Genomic DNA, 9828 nt, shown 5'->3' with positions numbered 1-9828 from the left:
GGTGGGGGATACGTGGGAGCCCGGAAGGGAGAGCCGGTATCCTCTCAGCCTAGCCTCAGAATCAGTAACCAAACATAGGATTAGTCAATGTTCTTTATGCCTGGACCAAAGGGTAAAGAGTAGGTATGCTCCTGTTTGGCACAATATAAATTGAACTAATTCATTTTATTCATTCACTATAATTTCTTGACAAGGAGAATGATGTTTTCTTATATATTGAATATTACAAATTAAACCCTACTTTATATCATTAATTTATTTGTTATCCAAATTATCTACTTATTTCAATTGTCTATTAGTGACAGATAAACAAATTGAACGCCGTCGTTGTAGTTGAAGTATTACTTTTTATTAAGTCTTAGTTCGTAGTATTCTATTTCTCCCTGTGGGATCGATAACTAGGACTCAATTAGAGCCATATATTACTTGAGCGATATATATACTTGCGTTGACAAATTCGACTTTGACATTATTGAATATTATATCTATACATCTTTATTAAATCAAACACATATATATATAAAGTCGCAGTCAAGATTTTGACACCGTTGTCGGAATTTAAATCTTCTAGTAGCGTCATCAAATTCTTGTAATTGTCGATTTACAAAAAGAAAAAGGTCGGTCAATATTCTATGTGAGATCATGATAAAATTGATCCTTTTCCAAGCAAATAGTGCCTTGATTGTCACACAAAATTTCACATTTTCTAAAAAGCTCTAATGCCTTAGAATAGATTATGAAGCCTAAGAAATTATACTGAATCATGTCGTCGGGACGCAAAGAGATAATCAAAATATGGTTAATATAAGTTTAATTAGTTGAAGCTTTTTGCAACTCAACAAACAAAGGTCATCAAACCAGTCGATTATTAACAAGATTTGACCCACAACATGTTCACACGATCTAATCTAGTTTGAGATGTAACCTAACTTGGTAGAAGTTTTTTGGTTTCACAATTTGATATTGACATTCAATAAGGCTTTATAGGGGAAATAGTAAAATAAATGGGCATCATGTTCTAGAAGGTGGGGACTATAGATAGTCCAACGAGTATGCTAATAAAGTGATTATAGGAATTAAGTTTCAATACTTCCTAAACTTAACCAATATCTCTCGATATTTTAGTGCTTAATAGTTCAATAAAAGCAACATCAAGAAGCTCTCCAGGTTAAAGATTGTTAAAAATGGTGGCTCACTTCACTTCATGAACTTCGTAAATGAAGGTCACCACAAAATCTTAAATATAGGCTACCACAAAGTTCTAAGTAGATGCTATCACAAAGTCCTAAATGGAGGCTATTATAAGAGCTTAAAAATTCATGTCACAGATCAGCTCAAACTAGGTTGGGCAACATTAACATTTTTTGGGCCAATTTGGTCATTTTGCAAACTAATTTGATGCTCATCTTCTTTGCTACGGTATAGAAAGTTTCAACTAAGTAAGCTCACTTTGACCAAATGTTGGTTCTTTTAGCAACATCTGTCATTTATGGACAAACCGTTTGGTTCCATTAGATCTCACATGTGTGAGCAATCTGTTGGTGTGGTCAAAAGTTAATTTTGATCATTTTAAAATGAATAAGCCCAAATTGGTTCAAAGAAAAATTTATTGTGTAGTAACTCCAAAATTCAAAAAGAAAAATGATAAACACACAAGAACACCAACTAAAGTAATATAGTAATGTATATATATCCACGGTATAGTAATGTATATATATCCACGGGAGATGGCAAACTTATTACAAAATTTTAAAAAAATAATATTCAGAACTTCTCTCAGACTACTCACACATAGAAAGAAACTATTACAAGTTAGAGAAGCTATTTATCGAACAATGTATAAGTGACAATTACGTGAAATTTATAAGAAAGAGTTAATATCTGAAAATTAATGATAAATCATCATCATTAACTTTTATAGTAGCCACTATTTAGAGCTTTTACGTTGTAAATGACGTGTCATTTTTACTGATTTTCAATGATCCAAAGATGATTACAAGCTACAAATATTTAGCCATGAAATGGCATCTGCTTCTATTATGGGTCTAGTTCTCTTTCTCCTATCTTTATCATCCCATCTCCCACTCTCATAATTTGCTTTCCTTGATTTGGCCCAACAAATAAATAAATCAAACAAAAATAGAGAATTTTGACTTATTTGCTTAACAGCGCAAATCAAAAACCCTAGAGCTTGCTTAAGAATGACATTTTACACCTATACCCAAAAGATCTAAAGTACATATTATTGAACAACTTTCAATGAAATTAATCTGGAATAATATTGTGAGCTACTTTTGTACTCATTTTTGTTTGACATTGATCAAGCATGATTCGATAATAATTTGCATGACAAAACAGATAAGACCAATCAACATGATAAGGACATTTTTGGCTCTCAAAGAGTTAAAATGAGGCATCAATTTCTTTTCTTGATTGAAAGATGTCCCTAAAAGGATTCTTTTTTTTGTAAATGTCAATGTTAAAACCGCCACTGCTAACAGCTAATGTATGGAGCAACCACTTCCTCCTAGAAATTCAACACAATCACATGATCAACATAACCCGATCAATCCACACCATTCAACTAGAATCATGTTATTACGTCTTTCATACCAGAAAATCCTTTACTTCCCTATATAAATTATTTGTAAGTTGGGCAAATGTAAGAAAAATGATGGTAGCAAACCATTTATCCATCATTTCTTCTCCTATGTTTATTTTTTTGCATTTCTTTCAACAGCAGGGTCAATGCCATGTATAATGACATAAACATTTCACATTGGGGAAGAAACGATTCATCAACAACAACAAGCCTTTATCCCACTAAGTGGGGTCGGCTACATGAATCTTTTTTCTCCATTATGTCCTATTGATTGTCATATTTTCATTTAATTTAATATATTAAGGTTGTTTTTTATACAATATACCCAAGTCTTTTTAAATCTACCTCTATCTTTCTCAACATAAGTCGAATCTAAAATATCTAGCCTCCTAATAGGAACATCAAAGACGAGTCTCTCAAATCTTCTCTATCACTGAAGCTACACCAACCTTTTCACGCATAGATTTGTTTCGCATTTTGCCTCTAAGTGTCAACCCACTTATCCACCTAAGCCATTCTCATATCAACAACACTTAACTTTGTTTTATGCTTCTCTTTTAAAGGACAACAAGTTTTCCTTTAAGTCTAAACAGTATTTTTCTATCACACAATAGGCCCAATGGATTCCTTCACTTCAACCAACCAACTTGAATTCTTCTAATAACATCCCCATCCATATCACCATCACTTTGAACAATTGATCCAAGATATCTACAACATTCACACATTCACACCTTTTAATGATTTGATCACCCATAGTTAAAACTCTACCACCATAACTACTACTAATAAAATTACATTCCATGTATTCAGTTTTAGATTTACTCAAAAGAATGTCTTTAAAATCCAATGTAGACCTCCATAATCCAAGTTTTCCTGAACTCTTTCTCTATTATTATTTATAAAAAAAATATCATCAACGAAAAGCATACACCACTGTAAATGTCCAGTAAGAGCATCCATAACTATAAGGATTTCAATCTTTTTATGATTTTAATGGTCAACTTAGAGTTTGTTTAATGAAAGAAAACTTGCGTTCTTGAGCCAAGTAAACATACCTAAGAGTTTCACTCAGGACTTGGTAAACTTCATCTACCTGAGCTAGGCAAATTTCTATATGAAAGGCTCTTAAAGTAACCTCAAAGATTAAATTTATTTTAAATCCAAAGGGATGATGTATATGGAAGGATTCAATTATTTTGGCTAAATAAAGAAACCTAAGTATTTAACCAAGATTAAGATCATCCACTAGATTAAGAGGAGTAGATGAACATTGGCTTTGTGGTTAAAGGGGAAAACTATAGATTTTATTTAAAAGAAATAGACGACACTAAGACATATGGGCCAAGAGCTAAAGAAGTCAATCATTTTATTGGATCAAATAAATGACAAAGTATAAATCAAAGTCTTTTAGGCCTAAGGATAGAAAAAGAGAAGCTAAGGCTCATAGAATTAAGGAGATACAAGTTAAAGTTGAGGGTTTGGGCCTATAGTAAAATTAGAGTTAGCCTATACTTTTTGGGCTTAAGACCAAGGTTTTAATCCAAATCTTCTAAAAAAAATTAAAATTTTGTCTTTTATCAAACATCTCCTATGATACATTAAAGGCACTCTTTACCTTGGCATAGCAATATTATCAGGTAAACTTACCTTACATATCTATTCAGACTCCAATAAGGCAAGTGACTTAATTAATCAACACTCCATCATTGGGCATGTTCTTATCATTGGAAACACTCATTGCAGAGCATGCCGAGAAAAAATCCACTGTGGCAAGACTTTATACTAAAACTGAACAACGTGAACTTGCTTCTTCTACCACTGATACCACATGGCTTCCTCATTAATTATATGAATATCAAATACCCATCATTCAATCTATTATTGATAAGAGTCAGTCGGACCACATTGCAAGACCAATTAGATGAAACCCATTCAAATTGGCATATTCTTAGCCATCTCGGATGTTGAGATGTATGAGTAGGGATTCGTTGAATTGGTGTTGCGATGTGGTCCAACGGGCAAGTATCAATTAAACTATATAGTGAAATATCTCAACAATGGCAATACTTAATAATCCCAACTTTTATGCTCGAACCAAACACATTAAAATTGATTATCACTTCCAACTGCTTGATTTCTTCAACTGCTAAAAAATATGAAACTCCCCTCCAGCCAGCCATCTTGAGGGAAGGTAATAACGCCAATATCAAAAGCGTGTGTATGCAGCAGCCACTTCCAGCATGATCAAAACAGCCAGATAAATCCGCACCTATCATGATTAAATCTAACTTCTGTACCAGCTGATCCTTTACTCTCCTACATATATAATTTGTAAGCTGAGCAAATATAAGAGAAATTATGGTTGCAAGACATTTATGCATTATCTTCTTCTCCTCAGTCTTTTAGTTTGCCTTTATTTCATTAACAGGGTCACTTCTCTATAGTAGAAGTTTTCATACACACAGACGTGTGCAAGAAGATCAATTCAATCACGGGTAGATCAATTTTTTTTGTGGAAACCAACACTGGCATATCAGATCAGCCTTATTGCCAAGTTTAAAAGCTCTAATAATATATATATATATATATATATATATATGAAATACAGATGAAGTTCTAACAGACCGTATCTGTTAAACAAAAAGTATGACCGAAGTCCGTATCACCTCAAAAAAAGGAAAGTGGAAACATACGCCAGCTAATCGAGAAATTCAAAGTCGGACTAATAAACTTTTAAATCAATATTTAAGTGTAGTAAAACGATTAAAAATCCAGAGAAACGTAGCATTTTCAAAAATCTGCATGCGAGCATTGATTTATGGCTGTTCGAGCACAAAAACACTCAACAATTGACCAAAATCTCAATAACATCGTAGCGAATGGTTAAAATTGAGTTTATAATCAACATCTTATTATCCCCTGGAGCAGAAAACGTATCAGCCGATTAATTTACGATCGAATGTTATTTAAGAACCTGCCACAAGCCTCTAGTTTGGAAACATTTCACGGAACATAATCTTATACCTAATTCAACCTTCTCTGCAAGTAAAACAATCAAATAAAGAAAAATTTAAAACAAAATGAACCAATCCTCAAAAGACCAACAAGGCTTTAAGTATTCAAATAGTAAATGCTCCAGAAGACGGAGACGGCCGCAGAGTAAACAAATCAAACCCTGCTTCATCTAAACCGATCAAAACTCCAACGTGCAGATGAGGAGAATAATAGGCAAAGCCGATCGAGTCGGCAATTCGAGTAACCAGATAAGCAAATAAGGAATCACCAATGACTATCCATTGGTATATCACATTCAAGAAATACAGAAAGCAAAACGGATAAAGCCAAACCCAGTAGCTGACTATATGCAAACTCCGCGACTCGATTTCGTTTCAATTTCCTCAAACGAGATTGAATGATTGATGGAGACCAAGTGTTGATTTCTCCCCTTTTTTTCTCCTGTTAGCTATTTCCCATCTAGCCCTTCTTCTCTCTCTATAGTCCTCTGCCTATTTCCACTCTAGCTCGACTCTACTGAAGCGGACAGCGCACAGAAGAGAAGCGCAGAGGCTGCTGATCATCGTGCACGGTAAGGAAAATGTAACACAGAGAGAAAGAGAGATGGGTGAACGAAGACGACGAGAGTGGGGCCGAAATGCACGCTTTCCTGGAAGCAAATGGACAGCACGTATTTATTGCTAGCGACCACTACAAGAAATAGTCTATCGGGTCAAAGTTAATTCAATTTGAAATTTTGAATTCCATACAGTTTAATTAGCATTGATAGAATTAAAACCTTTCTAATTTTAACAATAATTTGAATATTGAAATATATCCAGATTAGCTCCACGATCATGATTAGAATAAGAATTGATACGGCACCAAAAATTTTTAGGTCGAAAATTCGGAAAGGAATAAATCACGGGGCCTAAATCAACTAAAGAATTTCACTATAAAAAAATAAGTATAGTTGCAACTATTTATCCTACGGGCGGAAAAATATTACAATATTTCTCAAGTTACAACATCAATGTGCTAATGAATTTGTTTCTAGGAATGAGCAGCGACCGATAACGGCTGGCGTCGTCCAACCAGTAGTGGTGACGGTAGTTGGCGGTAATCGACGGTGGTCAGCGGAGATCGACAGTGATTGACGGTGCTCGACAACAGTCCATGAAAGTCAATAGTGGTTAATGACGGTCAGCAGTGGTCGACGGGGATCAAGAAAAGGAGGCGATGGTTAGCAGCCGCTGATGGTGTTGGACTTTAGCTCATTTTCAAAGTTTCAAACTTTTCCTTAGACTTAAACTCTACTCCCCTTCATGAGAGAGATAAGGTTATATCTATAGTGTTATGGGTGCAATTAATCCAAGAATATGAACCACTCTGATCGGACGGCCTCGAGAGCTTTCTTCAATCAGACGTCGTGTGATGGACATTTGAGTGTCATAACGATGTCAAAATTTAGCAATCTTGGGCTCGCTGGATTCATTTTGTCAAGATGTTGGATTCAACTAAAGTCTTGCTAGATTCGTCATTTGTTTCACCTTCTATATATGTCTGAAAAACTTTCAAATGTTGTTTAATGACTTGATTTGACTCGGATTGGACTAATTTTGACATTATTGGCTCCGCCTCATTAAGATGACCAGTTTGACAGTGTTTGATGAAATCAGAGTTCTAGATGACTTTTTATTTATGTTTGACTGACTTTTATTTATGTTTGACTATTTTTTTCTCAAAAAGGTTGCCTCGAGATTCGTGACAGATGATAAAAAATGTGTTGGAGCCCTATGAAGAATTTTAATGATTATAATTATGTTGATAGTTAAAGTTAAAACTTTTCTTGAAAAAAATCAATCAATGGAATAGGCACTTAATGATAAATGGTTCATTTTAATATAAAAAAAAAACTCTTAAATAAAATGAAGTAGGAAACTTAAACAACAAAGTACTTCTATTATAATGGTTGGAATTTTATTAGAGAATTCAAAGATAAACGTGCTTGTTGTGGCACATTTGAGACCATTGATTTGTTGAGAAGTTATAATAATGGGAAATGCAAAAATAATATTGAGGCCATTCACATATAATATCTCAATGCACGAGAATATGATACAAATGGAATCAAAACATTACACTAGTCTTAATATGTGAACTAAATGACATATAAAAGATTATGTCATGGAGCAACTTCTTAAGCTTTAAGTAGGACAAAATGCCACGGGATAGGAACCATCCTTGAATATGTCATAGTCGCACCTATAATATTATATCTACATAGTGGATGATTTTGATTTAAGTATACATATGATGACACTAGTTAGTAAGTGGGGAGATTAGAAAAAAGGTTCAAGTAAAATGAAGCAAAATTCAAACAATTAAGTGTTTTTTTGGTGTCAAGGTTTAAATTTCTTGCGAAACTATAAAGCAAAGTTTCTTGTATAAGAGCACTATCGGGATGAGTAGAGTAATTGGGACAGAACTCTTAAGGGCATTAGGTCAAAATGAACAATGGTTCGATAGGGTAGAAATCTAGCAATTACAAACATAAGCTATAGCTCTATAATTGCATAAGTATGATTAAAATATCAAAAAAATAAATAATTATATTATATTAGTTTAAAAAATTCTAAAGTTTGAACTCCTATTAAAATTTGCAAGAAATATTATAAGCAGAATTCAGAGGGAAATCAATGTTATCTTTTAGGATAACCAAAATCTCCAAATATTTAATTTTTTTTTTCTAAATAACAAGTAAAAGGACAAGCCATCAATTATCCATTCTAGACATAATCTGATTCGGCCTCTGCATGCATTTTCACGGTTATAAATCATGTAAAGTGACAAAGTAGTCCCCGACTATTTTCATGAGGTCGTTTTAGTCCCAATTCGTAGAATTGCAAAAACAATCCACTAATTATTTTAAAAATGGGCTCTAATAGTTTTTCATGTGGATTATTTAAGGCCCTATTTTAAGATTCGAGAGACTATTTTGACAATTTTTTAGAATTTTGAGATTAAAACGGCCCCATGTAAATATTCATGTATTCTTCTGCTTTGTAGATATATATCCCTAAAATTAGAGGAAAGTCCGCCACGGTAATAGTTTGATTAAATTTTGATCATCATGATTATGTTTAAATTTTTAAATATAATTAAAAATAATTACAACATAAAGCACTAACTTCCTTAATATCATATTCTTTTTTTTTAATAAATTTCTACATTGAAAACTTATTTTAATTAAATTATAATTATATTACTCTTTCTCAATATTTTTTTTTCCGCATTTCATATTGTTTTGCCTGTTTGAAAATGAGGCCGAGATTAAAATTAATGAGTTGCTTGATTAAGACAGCGCAATGATTTGTCCACCCTTTAATTATTTCATTAATAAGATTAATGATCATATTTAGCTGCTAACTCTAACAGCGATGATTAGGCAATTAAATACATACCGCACGAGCCTTCTTAATTTACATTTATAATATATAAATTTTAATTTTATATTTAAAATACTCAAATATTTTATGTGATATCAAAAATATCATTGATATTAATTTTAATGAGTGAAATATAAATTCTCACACATAAATAAAGTTGATACGCCGCCAACAAGTTTTTATCATATGACATGAATCTTGAGGTATGACTTAAATCTTGATGCAATATTTTGAGATAGAAATATTCATACTTTAATTAAAAGTCATCCAGAGCTCATATTTCAACAAACTTATAGTCAAACTGACCGACTTGATGAGACGGATCTAATGATATCAAGATTAGTCCAATCCGAGTCAAATCAAGCTCAGATCAAGTGATTAGATCCTTTTTGAAAAATTTTTATACACATTTGAAAGATCAAACAAATGTCGAATTCAACGAGTTCATATTTGAATCGAGCGTCTCGACAAGATGACTCCAACGACCCCAAAATTGCTCAATTCCAACATCGTTAAGACACTCAAATGTCCATCAAATACCATCCGATCGAGGGAAGCTCTCTGGACCGTCCGATCAAAATAATTCATATTCATGCATTAATTTCACACATAACAATATAAATAGAGTCCCACCTCTCACATGAGGGAAGAGGGGCTTGAGAGAGAACTTGAGATATTGAGAAGAAGCTCAAGTCTAACATCATCTCTTTTATCGTCGATCGTTGTCGACCACCAACAATTTTCATTGACCACCGTCGACCTCTATCGGCCGGTGGTGGC

The 9828-nt window shown here is 33.3% G+C and overlaps 1 protein-coding gene across 1 annotated transcript in view; it reads right to left on the bottom strand.

The window, feature by feature from the left end:
- LOC110019030 (filament-like plant protein 4) overlaps positions 1-6266 on the bottom strand; it is a 32347-nt gene extending 26081 nt beyond the window's left edge. The window contains exon 1 of the mRNA XM_020716546.1: positions 5953-6266. The gene's annotated coding sequence lies outside the window, so the exon portion shown is untranslated. The remainder of the gene's footprint in view (positions 1-5952) is intronic.
- Between the last annotated feature and the right edge of the window lie 3562 nt (positions 6267-9828).

Source organism: Phalaenopsis equestris, unplaced genomic scaffold, assembly GCF_001263595.1.
Source record: "Phalaenopsis equestris unplaced genomic scaffold, ASM126359v1 Scaffold000038, whole genome shotgun sequence".
Lineage (NCBI taxonomy): Eukaryota > Viridiplantae > Streptophyta > Magnoliopsida > Asparagales > Orchidaceae > Phalaenopsis > Phalaenopsis equestris.
The sequence above is the reverse complement of the archived record's forward strand: the minus strand, read 5'-3'. Positions and strand labels throughout refer to the sequence as shown.